This window comes from Dryas octopetala, chromosome 9 (genome assembly GCF_963921425.1).
Source record: "Dryas octopetala chromosome 9, drDryOcto1.1, whole genome shotgun sequence".
Lineage (NCBI taxonomy): Eukaryota > Viridiplantae > Streptophyta > Magnoliopsida > Rosales > Rosaceae > Dryas > Dryas octopetala.
This window is the reverse complement of record NC_141374.1, coordinates 12576677-12589573: the sequence shown is the minus strand read 5'-3', so window position 1 is coordinate 12589573 and position 12897 is coordinate 12576677. Positions and strand designations below refer to the sequence as shown.

The 12897-nt window shown below is 44.0% G+C and overlaps 2 pseudogenes; both read right to left on the bottom strand.

Annotated features, from left to right (window-relative positions):
• Window positions 1–479: 479 nt before the first annotated feature.
• On the bottom strand, window positions 480–7001 carry LOC147274223 (hydroquinone glucosyltransferase pseudogene; annotated as a pseudogene).
• A 2751-nt stretch (window positions 7002–9752) lies between these two features.
• Window positions 9753–11635, bottom strand: LOC147274222 (hydroquinone glucosyltransferase pseudogene; annotated as a pseudogene).
• Window positions 11636–12897: the final 1262 nt, after the last annotated feature.

Sequence of the window (12897 nt, the reverse complement as noted above, 5' to 3'; positions counted from 1 at the left end):
ATCATATTTTTATACCATTTTACGTGTCATTATTTTACTAGACAAAGTTTTTCTTTTTCTTTTTGGATTTTTATTTTTATTTTTTAGTGTCCAATGCATGAATGTCATGTAAATTGCCACATAAAGTGGTATGAAATTATGGTATAAAAATGTGGGATGTCTAGCACTACTGGTATCTTTATTTTATAATTTTTTATTTTTTAAAATTTATTTTGATGGTTGTATTTTATAATTATGTCTTTATTTATTTATTTTTTTTATAAAATTATTTGTTGAGCAATTCTATTTATTATGAAGCCTATACGGCTATACCACACTAACGCCAAACCTTTTTTATGATTTTATAATAGTAAAGATGTATATTATATGTTGGGCAAAAAAAAAAAGATCTATATTATATATATACAAACGCACATGCACGGGGCTTGCATCTGTCTAAGGCATACTGATCAGGTGACTAGCACATGTCACTTAATTACTTAAACCACTTGTACAAGCATCTTGAATGGGTAAGGGTAATGCATCTCTTGAATGGGTAAGGGTAATGCTAGATGCATCTTATGTAATGACGACATTTCTCTAATTGGTGAGAATAAGAAAGATAAGAAAGATGAGAAAACCACATGATCTGTACCAACTACCAAATTCGGTTGTTTAGTTTCCATGGCTTTCCATATCTGTACCACCTCCCCAAGTGATTTGGCAGACGACCCTTCTTGGCTCAAAGACATTTTGGCTGTCTCTTTCAGCTCCTTCATCTTGGACCTCAGTAATTTCCCTTCATCCCCTTCAATTAGATCTCTTGCATACTTAGCAATGTCTTCACGCTCCACTATGCCCTTATCGTTCATTTTGACTCTTAATGCCACCTTTATATCATCTGCTAGCAAAACTGCATTCATTCTTTGCTCTGCATAAAGTGGCCAAGCAATTAAAGGCACACCATGCACAATGCTCTCAAGGGTCGAGTTCCACCCACAATGGGTCAAAAACCCACCTGTTGAGGCATGACTTAGCACTTGGACCTGAGGAGCCCAAGTTGGCACTACTAGACCCACCTCTTTGGTCGTCTCCAAAAACCCATTTGGTAGAAAACTCAAAGGGTCCTTGGTGCCTTGGGAACTAAAGTAAGTGCCATTTTTTGCAGTCTCATTTGGGCTCTTGACAACCCAAAGAAATCTCTGCCCACTCATTCCAAGCCCTAAGGCCAATTCATTCATCTGCTCAAGCGAGAGAGTCCCACCACTCCCAAATGCAACAAATAACACTGACTCATGTGGCTGCCTATCTAGCCAGCTCAAGCACTCATGATGCCGATTCGTATCATCGCTCGAACAGGTTTGTATGAGCGGTCCAACAGGGTAAACCGGTGGCAAATCTTGTCCCCCTTCCTTGAAAGCCTTGAATGCACCCGGTTCCAATTCCATAAAGCTATTCACCATGACCCCAGAAGCCAACTTATAGGTCTTGCATATACGAATTAAAGCTTTATAGGCCTCATGCTTCCTATCTTGAACCGGGTCTAGAAAATCTCTACCATGCAGAGTGTCACGGTCCGCACTTAGAGTTGTGCTTCCGTGACATTAATATGAAGTATGGAGGGCCAAATGCCAAGAGAATGGCATCCGTTTGGCGAAGTGTGGCCGGGTTGCGCGCGTGGAAGGGTAATTTCGTAATTTGGCTGTTTCGGGGTCTTCCGGTTGGAATTTGGGAAATCTAAAAATACCGGTAAATCCAGGAGGTCGAAACGAGTCCAACGCAACTGACGATTCGTCATTCGGAGTTTGGATGAATTAATTATGGCCAATTATGACTCCTCGCGCATGTTGATGTTTCCTCCTGTTTTGTGAAGAAAGGCATAAAATGCTCTTTAGGGGGAGACATGGTGTCAAGCTCTCCACCACCCCCGGCGCCCACACCCATGGAGCGTTAAGTGAGCTACTCTAGGAACCGGAGGGGACCTAGGGGGCGGGCACATGACTTCCAGAGGGCGGTCATGTGTCTCCGTGGGACAGGAGGTCCCACGGACAGTACAAGCGAGCGGGAGTGCTTGTATTGCGCTGGGCGCGCGCACACGAGGCTACAAGGGGAATTTCCTTATGCCGCGCCGTATACACATCATGCCAACTAGATGTGAACTCCCGGAGACTTCATGGTGCACATTGGCCATGTAGTACTCAACGAGAGCATTGGCTTGGGTTCGGCCATGCGCAATATATGATGCTAGCAGGCACGGGAAGGGGCGACCCCGTGCCAACGAAAGAAGCTAATGTGGGGCATCGGAGAAGAGTTGCTCACTCGGGTGGCATGCTTGCAAGTTTGCTTGCATGTTCAACTTGAGGAAAGGACTATGGGCGCGAGCTAGCCCTTAGTGCCACGACAAATGAGACGTGGGAGCAAAGTAAGACCCGACATGTGAGAATGGAATGCCGGCGTCATAAGAACCTATCGATCGGGCGAGTGTCTTGGTTGAGAACCTTGGCACAAGGAAGCAATCGTATAGTCGCTGTGAGCGAGACTTGAGATGAGTAGTTCTTGTTGGCAAACCTCAAGGAGGCAACGAATGGGTCGAAATCTTGAAAAGAGTAAAGAGAAAGGATGGCTGGCCTTGATTCAGAGGAATCTTGGCGCCGCACGGGCAAATTCCGCTGCGTAAAAAGTGAGCCCGTGACACTTGGCACAAGGAAGCAATCGTATAGTCGCTATGAGCGAGACTTGAGATGAGTAGTTCTTGTTGGCAAACCTCAAGGAGGCAACGAATGGGTCGAAATCTTGAAAAGAGTAAAGAGAAAGGATGGCTGGCCTTGATTCAGAGGAATCTTGGCGCCGCACGGGCAAATTCCGCTGCGTAAAAAGTGAGCCCGTGACAGTTGGTATCAGAGCCAGGTTGGTCAAGAGTGGCCAAGTCGGGGACGACGCTAACTTGAATGGTGCTATCAGACGGAGATGTCGAGCGGGGCAACATCTTTAGTGAAAGAGAACCCCAAAGCTAAAGAGTGATACAAAGAGAAGCCCACAGAGGGCAAGTTGAAACAAAGAGATGGGCGACAGAGACACAGCCCTATGAGCAAGTTAGAGAACAATGTGCAGAGGCACCGAGCAAGTAAGAGAACAAAGTGCGGAGGCACCTAATGAGAAAACGGGCTAGAGTAAAGCCCCATTGAAAAGACAAGCTGAACGGAAGTGTTGACACCTATGACAGACTAGTGCATTGTGCAAGGAGGAGTCACAAGAGCTTGAGAGTTGAAGTTGCGCATTCTTCCTTAGATTCTTATAAGCCGTCGCAGTGGCGCATTGATCTATTGAAGCATGTAAGCCGCTAGAGGAGCGCATGGGTTCAGAGGTACCTTGTAAGCCGCATTGGTGGGTTGCTCTTGTGATAGTCGAGTTCATGTAAGCCACGACAGTTGTCATATGGTTGCCAACAATCCTATTGAGGTATTGAGACGAGCAAAGAAGCCAACGTTGTGTAAATCAGTTGAAACGAAGGCACCCTAGTGCGGAGGCACATAAGGGAGCAAGGAGCTACACAAGAGTGGATGAGCCGCATGAAAGTTGCAAGAGGCAACACACTGAGCACAACAAAGGCGAAGAGTCTGAGAAAGAGCAAACCAAGAGGCGAAAGAGTTGATATATGACCACGAGGGTCAAACGAAGTAAAGGTGAAGGCCAGGAGGGCCAGGTACATAAAAGTGAAGGCCATGAGGGCTATGTAGAATTGAGATTAGAAGACCGAGGGGGTCGAATGGGAAAAGTTGAAGGCCAAGAGGGCCAAATACATTGAAGCAAAGGTCACGGGGACCAAGTGCATAGAAGTAAAGGCTGTAAGGGCCATGCACTCAACAACTGAAGGCCACGAGGGCCAAGTACACTGAAGCTGAAGGCCACGAGGGCCAAATACACTGAATCTGAAGGCCACGAGGGCCAATTACATTGAAGCTGAAGGCCGCGAGGGCCAAATACACTGAAGCAACGGCCACGAGGGCCGAGAAAGCAGGGAACAATGAAGCGGACAGAGTTCAAGCTTACCCTACTTGAGGGACATGCGGTTGATCACTTGAGCTGTGTAAGCGGGGTGCTACAAGAGTGTAGTAGGTTAGAGAACCTCGCCCAGAGGGGCGCACTTCCTTCAGAACTTGCGAGACGGTTGCATGGACATTGAGTGGAGTTTGTATTGAGCTAGTCAAGCAGTCTATCGACAAGAGTGCTGATAGCAAAAGTGGGGGAGCCCACTAATGTCAACACAAGGGATGCACAGAGGTGCACGAGAAGAGGAAAATGGGGACAAGTACATCCCAGCTTAAGTGGGGGAGCCCACGAGAGCACATCGGCATCAAACGCACAGAGGTGCATTACAAGAGACATACCGAGGGACAAGAGATAGTGCTGGTAAGTGGATCCGCGAGGGTGAAACTACAACAGGGGTTGTTCAGCTCAGTAACTTATGCATGACTTCTACTACGGGGTCTAGTATGTGAGAGGACGAAGCCTTGTGGTACGACGGTTGTGTCAAGGAGTTGACTGGTGCCAGCAAGTGGGGTAATGAAGTGCCAAAGAAGACCAGGGAAATGAAGAAGAGCCGAGATGGGGAAGGAACCAGTAATGCAAGAGTGCAACAGGTCCCTTCCACTATAAATGAGCATGAGGGTGCCGCAGAGGAGTGCGGTTAGCTTTTAAGCTACACCCGGCGGGGTGCATATCTCTTTGAGTGGAGTCAAACACGAAGTACGTGCGACTCCAAGTCCAAGAGTGGACTCATGTATGCTCAGAGGAGCCACTAACCAGTTATGAGAGAAAGTCTATGTCCTAGAGTGGACTCATTTATGCTCAGAGGAGCGATCCAAGGAGTACGGTGAGTACAATCAAATCCAAGAGTGGACATGTCCAAGCTCAGAGGAGCAAGCGGACAATGAAGTGGTGGAATCATATAAATATTGAGTTCAAGCAGAGGAGAATGAAGTTTGGGTGAATGCTTCAGTACATGTCTTTGGCCAAGTCCAAGAGTGGGCGCGAGAAGGTCGTCACAGAGGTGATTCTACAGAGGTAGAGGGACAGTACTCTTTGCTATCAACCCTAATGGAGGAAGAAGACCTAAAAAGCATTTTGAGCAAAACTGGAGGCATGTCGATGAGGGCATCGACAAGATAAGTGGGGGAGGATGTCACGGTCCGCACTTAGAGTTGTGCTTCCGTGACATTAATATGAAGTATGGAGGGCCAAATTCCAAGAGAATGGCATCCGTTTGGCGAAGTGTGGCCGGGTTGCGCGCGTGGAAGGGTAATTTCGTAATTTGGCTGTTTCGGGGTCTTCCGGTTGGAATTTGGGAAATCTAAAAATACCGGTAAATCCAGGAGGTCGAAACGAGTCCAACGCAACTGACGGTTCGTCATTCGGAGTTCGGATGAATTAATTATGGCCAATTATGACTCCTCGCGCATGTTGATGTTTCCTCCTGTTTTGTGAAGAAAGGCATAAAATGCTCTTTAGAGGGAGACATGGTGTCAAGCTCTCCACCACCCCCGGCGCCCACACCCATGGAGCGTTAAGTGAGCTACTCTAGGAACCGGAGGGGACCTAGGGGGCGGGCACATGACTTCCAGAGGGCGGTCATGTGTCTCCGTGGGACAGGAGGTCCCACGGACAGTACAAGCGAGCGGGAGTGCTTGTATTGCGCTGGGCGCGCGCACACGAGGCTACAAGGGGAATTTCCTTATGCCGCGCCGTATACACATCATGCCAACTAGATGTGAACTCCCGGAGACTTCATGGTGCACATTGGCCATGTAGTACTCAACGAGGGCATTGGCTTGGGTTCGGTCATGCGCAATATATGATGCTAGCAGGCACGGGAAGGGGCGACCCCGTGCCAACGAGAGAAGCTAATGTGGGGCATCGGAGAAGAGTTGCTCACTCGGGTGGCATGCTTGCAAGTTTGCTTGCATGTTCAACTTGAGGAAAGGACTATGGGCGCGAGCTAGCCCTTAGTGCCACAACAAATGAGACGTGGGAGCAAAGTAAGACCCGACATGTGAGAATGGAATGCCGGCGTCATAAGAACCTATCGATCGGGCGAGTGTCTTGGTTGATAACCTTGGCACAAGGAAGCAATCGTATAGTCGCTGTGAGCGAGACTTGAGATGAGTAGTTCTTGTTGGCAAACCTCAAGGAGGCAACGAATGGGTCGAAATCTTGAAAAGAGTAAAGAGAAAGGATGGCTGGCCTTGATTCAGAGGAATCTTGGCGCCGCACGGGCAAATTCCGCTGCGTAAAAAGTGAGCCCGTGACACAGAGGTACACACCCGGGAAGCTGGACCGGTTCAGGCAAGTCCCTGTACTCACAAGAAGTGGTATCATCAAGCTTTGACAAGTGAAATCCAAAAGACAAAGACAGAGCATTGCTGGAGAAGAAAATGTAGGGAGTTGTGTTGAGTTCATGAGCCACACCAAAGGCGTCCCCACCAAAAAGATCAACCACAAGGGCAACTAGCCGAGTTGACTCGGCTAGGACCTTGATTGAGTCTCGTAGAGCAAGGAGGGAGCAAGTCAAGGTGAGAAAGATTCTAGTTTCGGCTACGGTGTCGTGAGGGAGGTCATCGAAGCTTACGAGAGGGAGGAAGACGGAGGATATGGTTTGAGGCAGGGCTTCAAGTACTTTCTTTTGGGGTGTCAAGTATGAGCCATCATTGGGAATGATGAAGGTGAGTGTGAAGTTGTGGTGAACGGCAAGTCGTTTGGCTAATTCGACGAGGGGGATGAGGTGGCCTATGCCAGGAGTAGGGACAATGACGACGTGGGGTGGTTTGATCAGTTTCAGGTGTTGGGTGTCTTCCATGGCAGTTTTGGGTGTTGAATGCGATGCAAGAAGCTAGTGATCGATCGAGTAATGATGAAAAAGATGAAATAAAAGATGAAGTTCAATATTCTAGTATATTGATTGTGTTGAATTTACCGCGAATGAGCACTATATAGGATAAGAGGCGCAACTAACCACATCTCTTTCCTTGCCTATACCTATATAGTTGACTTTCAATAAGTAATAATAGGCTTTGGCGCTCTGCTTGGTATTTAATCATGAAGATTTTAGGGAGGGGGGTATTGAAGTAATTTCATGATCAGTCTGGAATTTTGCCGGTAGGGCTTCCCGACAGGGAGTGCACGTACGGCCTTTCTTGTCTATTTGTGCTTTTCGTGCATCATGTGTGTGGAACTGTGGGTGTGGGTTTCCCTCTCATATATAATTGATGTCTAGTGTTGATAGTATACTTGACCAACATCCATGCGGTGCCTAACAGTCCAATTCTTGCAGATTATGCATGCATGCAATTCCAACTCAATCCGACCAACAAAAGAGCATACAATTCCAACCTCTCCAAACGTTACTTTTTGTTAGTGGACTCCGGCCAACAATTAACTATAATTTATGCATGAATTGGACTGTTAGGTACCGCATGAATTGGACTTTTTGTTAGTTACCGCATGGACTGTTAGGCACCGCATGAATTGGACTATAATAAAACACTTACATGTGTAATGACACATCATTTGTGATACATGAGTCCTAATAAGGCCAATTCAATTCAAGTCCTAATAAGATCAATTCATTCATCTTCCTATGTGAGAATAGACACATGAGTATAGAAGGGTATACATTTTATTTCTCTCTCATCATGTTAAATAAACACTGAATACATTTGATGTATTTCGTGCTTTCTCTTTTAAAGTTGGGTGAACTTGTACATTTAGTGCCCTTAGACCAGGTGGTGCCAACATCACGTGTGCAAAACTGAAGGAGAAATTAATTTTTTAATGATTTTGGAGTAAATTGTTTAATATAATTGAGTTTGGAGAATAAAGTGTCAAAAATTTTAGCACGAGAAACAAAGTGTCAGATAAGACATAGTTAAGGAGTGATATCTAAAATTAACCCTAAATAGCTTAGGACTAATGTGGGACCAGAATTCACCAAAGCATGCCATGCGTCCTTAATTAGAGCAGGGAAAGACCAAGAACCCTTCAACTTTAGGTGAGCTACGTGGCAAATTGAGCAATGGATCGCCAAATAGAGAGCCCTAAACAAGCTTGGGCCCGTCCCTTTCATAAGCCATGATCCCAACATGGACCATGGCATACTGAGACCAGCACACGCAGACCTAAGCCCAATACGCGTGGGCTGGACCTCATTCCAGTAATGTTTAATGACCAAATAAGTGTTGTCCATGTTTAATCACTCTGATGACCATAACTACTACTCTTAATTAAGGACTTCAAGGTGGGAGGAATCGGGTTCAACTGTAATGTGAGTTGTTGCAACAATTCTTTTACCGTCGTTAAGAGTTAAAACATAAAAAGAAAATGCATCTCAAAAAATAAAATTGAAAAAAAAAAAAAAAAAAAAAAAAAACTTGATTTCAGTACGTTGTAGGCAAGGAGTAAAATTTCGTTTTTTAAGGGTATGGAAATTTTAACACTATACCAAATTAATTTCGAAAAATTTTGCCGAAATTTCGCCGAAATTTTCCGAAATCCTCGAAATTTCGGCGAAATTTTCGAGTCACGGGGTGGGAGGCGTGGGTTCTGGGCGAGTGAGGAGGCGCGAGGTGCGAGGCTAGCTGGGCAAGGAGGGAGGAGGCGAGCGATGGGCGCGGACGGTGGATCTGTGCGAGGTGAGGAGCGCGGACGGTGGATCTGTGCGAGGTGAGGAGCGGCGCGAGGCTGGCTGAGGAAGGAGAGATGAGGCAAGCAGCAGGCGCGGGCGGCGCGGGAGGAGGGCGCAGATCTAGTGGCTGGGGAAGGACTGAAGGAAGGGAAGACCAGTGGGGGAGAAGAGGAAAAGAAAAGAAAAAAAGAGGAAGGGCACGGGGGAAGAAGAAGAAAAGGGAGAAAAAGAAAAGAAGAGAAAAGAAAGGAAAAGGAAAAAAAAAGAAAAAAAAAAAAAAAGAAGAGGAAGGGCACGGGGGAAGAAGAGGAAAAAGGAGAAAAAGAAAAGAAGAGAAAAGAAAGGAAAAGGAAAAGAAAAAAAAAAGAAGAGAAAAGAAAAAAAAAAAAAAAAAGGAAAGAAAAAAGGAAAGAATTATTATTTTTTTAAGGTAGATTGAGATTTGGAGTCTTTAGACAATTGGAAAGAAAAAAAAAAAAAGGTTTGAGATTTTATTTGGGGTTTGATCTGGTCATTTTTGTGTTTCGTTTAGTTATAAACATAAATTATGAAAAAGAAATTTATCCCCTTATCATGAAATTTCATTTTCTTAATGGTTTTCCAATTTTGATAATTTGTAAATTAATTGAAATTTTAAGTAAACAGTTGTCGCCGCTGCTGTTATCGGATTGGTTCTATTTTAACCCAATTCGGCTTAATTTAACTATCGAAGACCATTTTCAAGTCCCTTTGAGCAAGCTTGCTACTTTTCGTTGCCACATTAGTGATTTATTCGTGTAATTTTATTATGTAATTATTAATTAGTGAAGTATTTTTTTAACAGTATTGTCTCCGGCGCACATTATATTCATCATATATCACATGAAATCTACTATATTATTTGATTTCTTCAATGTTTTTTATCAATGTAGTAGATAATATGTTAAATAAACATATGGTCAAGTTTCATTCAAAATTTTCATATTTTGATAGCAATTTTCGACGTTTTTGTCTAATTTTATCGAAATCGAAATTTTAATCGAAATTTCCGCGAAAATTTCCGTCGAAATTTCCATCGAAAATTTCCTCGAAACCGAAATTTTACTCATTGGTTGTAGGGGTTGAACAAGTTCAGAAACAACACTTCTAATTAAATGTGGCGTATAGTGATGTAGGTTGACGCAATTTGACAGCAAACTCCATAGTCTCAAGTAATGCAAGGTGAAAGAAAAAGCCAAGCAATTTAATTTATATTTCATAATCATAGTGAAGCATGGAATTTAATTGGATTAATTAGTTTTCGTGTCCCTTCCAGATCTGAGCCACCTCAGCAAGTGATTTGGCAGATGACCCTTTTTGGCTCAAAGCCATTTTGGCTGTTTCTTTCAGCTCTTTCATCTTGTTCCTTAGCAATGTGCCTTCATCTCCTTCAATTAGGACCCTTGCATACTTAGCTATATCTTGCCGCTCCACAATGCCCTTGTCGTTCATTTTGACCCTCAGTGCCACCTTTATATCATCGGCTAGCAAAACTGCATTCATCTTTTGCTCTGCATAGAGTGGCCAAGCAATCAAAGGCACACCATGCACAATGCTCTCCAAGGTTGAGTTCCACCCACAATGGGTCAAAAACCCACCTGTTGAGACATGACTAAGAACTTGGACCTGTGGAGCCCAAGTGGGCACCACTAGACCAACCTCTTTAGTCCTCTCCAAGAACCCATTGGGTAGAAAACTTGAAAAAGGGTCCTCCATACCTTGGACACTAAAGTAGGTAGCATTTTTAGCTGTCTCATTTGGGCTCTTAACTACCCAAAGAAATCTCTGCCCACTCAGTTCAAGTCCTAAGGCCAACTCATTCATCTGCTCAAGTGAGAGAGTCCCACCACTCCCAAATGCCACTAATAGCACTGACCCACGTGGCTGCCTATCCAACCAGCTCAAACACTCGTGCCCATCGATCCCACCGGTCGAACCGCTCTGTATTAGCGGTCCAACAGGATAAACCGGTGGGAAACCGTGTCCCCCTTCCTTCAAAGCCTTGAAAACACCCGGTTCCAAATCCATGAAGCTATTCACCATGATCCCAGAAGCCAAAGTAAACTTCTTGGATATGCGAAGTGTGGCTTTGTAGGCCTCATTCTTCCTATCCTGAACCGGGTCTAAAAGATCTCTACCACGGATGGGTATACAGCCAGGAAACTCGACCGGTTCAGGCAAGTCCCTGCACTCACCAGAAGTGATTTCATCAAGCTTCGGCAAATGAAATCCCAAAGACAAAACCATAGCATTCGTGGGGGAGAACATGTATGGTGCCACGTGGAACTCATTAGCCACATCAAATGCATCCGCACCAAAAATATCAACAAGAAGAGCAACTAGCCGTGTTGACTCAGCTAGGAGCTTGACTGAGTCTCGAAGAGCAGAGAGGGAACGAGTCAAGGTGAGTGCAATTCTGGTTTCTATCTGTGTGTCTTCAGGGAGGTCATCGAAGCTGACAGGAGGGAGAAAGATGGAGGAGATGATTGGGGGCAGGGCTTCGAGGAGTTTCTTTTGGGGAGTCACGGACGACCCGTCGTTTGGAACGAAGAAGGTGACGTTGAAATTGTGGTGTACGACGAGTCGTTTCGCTAATTCGACGAGCGGAATTAGATGGCCCATTCCTGGAGTTGGGACGATGGCTATGTGGGGATGGGATGGCTTTATCAGTTTCTGCTGTTGGGCGTCTTCCATTGTAGTTTTGGGTGTTAAACTGTAAGAAACTTGGGGTTTTATAGATATATTGGAGACTGTCGGTGTCGGATGACTCGGATGGGGGTGTTCATATATAATTAGTTCATTGTTGAAGGTTGTAAATTTGTAATTTATTGAAAAATATTTAAAGCCTCAATAATTGCTAGAATAGAAGGTTTCATAACAGGCCGGGGGAAAATCTTACAGTTACGTACTGAAGATGTAACACATACGTACAATGTGGATCATGATTCATGACTCATGATCTTCTTGCACTGTACGTGCACCTAGCATCAGTTTTAAGTGAAAAAATATCCATTTTAAATAAAAGGAGATGAGAGCAAATTTGCTCACCACCAAAATTTGCTCACCAATCACCACCATCTCTGTTAATTAAGTAATAAACTAATGACTTAATTACACTTACACTCTCTGAAGGTTTTAAAATTATTGCATATAACCCCCTACAAGAGAAAAAAATAAATAAACAAAAAAATATATATTTATATTAAGTTTGGACCTCACATCTTGAGTAATCTTATTAGGCCATTTCACCCCTTAGCATGCCTTTTTGCATAATTTCTCATCATATTTCATCTCATTATAAAGGGTTATATGCAACAGTTTTGAAACCTCAGGAGGTGTATGTGTAATTGTTGAAACCTCAGGGATATATGTAAAAAAACGATAAATCTCAGGGAGTGTAAGTGTAATTAACTCTAAACTAATAATAGACTTAATAGTTAACTATGGTTAACTTTTTAGAATTAATATATTAAAATATTATTATTATGTGAGAGAATAGATTTAAGAATAAAAAAAATAGAAACCCATTAACTCCAACATCTACAGAACCCTTGCCCCGGCGGCCCGACCATCTTTCCGACATCCCTCCAATTAATGCCGGCGACACGTCCTCCTTATCTGGCGGTCTCACCTTCTCTTTCTTTCTCTGTCATTTATTTTTCTATCTCATACCCATCTCTCTTCATCCCTCACCACTTCATCTTCTCTGTCATGTCTCCTTTTTTCTCTCTGCCCAAACAGACAAAGAAGCACCATGGCAGCCACACTCAGCACCATGGCACCATGACAGAGAAGATAAAGTGGTGAAGGACGAAGAGAGATGGGTATGAGATAGAAAAATAAATGACAGAGAAAGAAAGAGAAAGGGAGACCGCCGGAGATGGAGGACGTGTCGCCGACATTAATTGGAGGGACGTCTGAAAGATGGCCGGGGCGAGGGGCCGGTTCTATAGATGTTGGATTGATGGGTTTCCTATTTTTTTTAATTCTTAAATCTATTCTCTAATTTCTCTCTCATAAATCATAATAATATTATTTTAATATATTAATCTAAAAAGTTAACCATAATTAACCATTATCACTATATCTGACAGATGTCACACATATAAAATAGTGGTGATGGTGGTGAGCAAATTTGCTCTCAAAGGAAATTTCCTATTAATATTTTCTCATCTATATAGCTAGCATGGCGAATCAGGCTTTCATAAATTAGTCATTCATAA